The sequence below is a fragment of the Haliaeetus leucocephalus genome, unplaced genomic scaffold, assembly GCF_000737465.1.
Source record: "Haliaeetus leucocephalus isolate CR32 unplaced genomic scaffold, Haliaeetus_leucocephalus-4.0 Scaffold384, whole genome shotgun sequence".
In the NCBI taxonomy this organism is placed as follows: Eukaryota; Metazoa; Chordata; class Aves; order Accipitriformes; family Accipitridae; genus Haliaeetus; species Haliaeetus leucocephalus.
The window spans coordinates 3,460,988-3,462,823 of record NW_010972820.1 but is presented as its reverse complement, the minus strand read 5'-3'; positions in this window follow the sequence as shown (position 1 = coordinate 3,462,823).

Genomic DNA, 1,836 nt, shown 5'->3' with positions numbered 1-1,836 from the left:
GGTTCTTTTTCCCTTCAGGGACGGGAAGGGGGCGGGGGGCCGGAGGGGGGGAAAGAGAGGATGTGGGGAACTGAAGATGACCCCTTTGATCAGCGGCCTGAATGGGGCAAAAAGGATAAACAAGAAGTTGAGGGCAATAAATTTAAGCCATGAACATGTCCCTGTAACCTCTGGCCTGGCCGCTTGAGGATGAGACCGGGTTGAAATTCCGAGAGCCGCAGAGGTAGAGAGGGGGCTTTTAAGGCGACCAAGGTACCCTACTGCTCCGCCTCGGGAGCCGCTCCCTCCCAGGCCTTAATGAGTCAAAAAGCGTGAACGACACGCGAACAATTTTATCAATAGGACCATGTAAAGGCCGACTGTGAGGAAAGTTATTTATTAATATAGCCGATTGTGGCTGGTTCCCATCCACTCAGAAAAGAAAAGCCCTTGCTCTGGAAGCATTCACACCAGTTCTCCAATTTTTATTCTGTCCTGTGGCTCAAAGTTGAAGTTCCCCAAGTGAAATAAATTGTCCACAAAAGAGGAAAGGAACCACATTTTCTTTTATTTTTCCTTCCCTAAAAAGGAAGGGTGAAACCGATCTAATGTGCCCACTGGAGCAAGATGCAGCATGAAAGGCCGGGTGTTAAAAGTAAAAGCAGCCTTTGGAGCAAATGGGATGGAAAATTAAATGAAATTAAATAGCTTGAACGACCGTATTGTCCCTTATTAAAAAGACACATTAATTACATGGTTTCAGCTTTATTCAAAGACAATGTTTAGACTCAATCAAAACATTCCACTATCGCTCTTTATATACTTAAACCGGGCTACTAGAGGCACCATTAATGCGAGATCACTTTTGCCCAGAGATGCGATGAAAGTTATTTTCCTCGGCGGCCCTTATTTATGCCCACCGCTGAACTGCCGGTGCCCCTGAGTAACACTTTGGCACACTGTTCTCCCTGATTTAACAGGTTGCCCCATAATGAGGCATGAATGTTAAGGAACAACAGTCATCCAAAGAGGCACAGTTGCAGAGAGCAATGTCCCACCAGGGAGCTCCATTCAAACCATCAAACCGCTCCGGCACAGAGAAGGTTCAACACCACATTCAGACCAGCATGAATGCCTGTATACAGGGCCCGGCTCATTATGCCGCGGAGCACCGCAGCGGAGGCTTGAACAAAATGCTGCAAGTTCATTCAGCAGGCCATACTCTGGCGGGGCAGCCCAGCCGGCGGCTCCCGGGGTGACCTTTTTCCCAAATGGCTTTGCCCCTCCGAGGCGGCCCTTCCCCGGGCTGCGGGACGGCCCGGCCCCGGGGCTCCCGGCCCTGCTCTGCCCTGCCCCGGGGCTCCCCGCCCTGCCCGAGCCGGCCCCGGGGCTCCGGCCGGGGGCTCCTCCGCAAGGGGCTGGGGTCGGAGGGCAGGGGGGGAGGCGTGCTGACACCCCGAAACACGGGAATCCCCTTTAAACCGAAGACACCCATACGGTCTGAACGTCTTTTCTCTGTTTCCTTCCTTTTTCCTTCTTCTTTTCTTCTTCTTTTCTTCTCTTTTCTTCTCTTTTCTTTTATCTTCTTCTCTTCTCTCTCTTCTCTTCTCTTCTCTTCTCTTCTCTTCTCTTCTCTTCTCTTCTCTTCTCTCTTCTCTTTCTCTTTCTTTCCCTCTCCTCTCCTCTCCTCTCCTCTCCTCTCCTCTCTCCCTGCTTCCCTGCCTCCCCCTCTCTCTCTTTTGCAATCCCTTTATCTCTCTTCCTCGACTTCGCTCACTTTCGCTCTTTCAGCCACCCTCTCTCAAAACCACTTCCCTGTACCACCTTCCCCTCCTTTCTTTTCTTTCCCACCGCTTT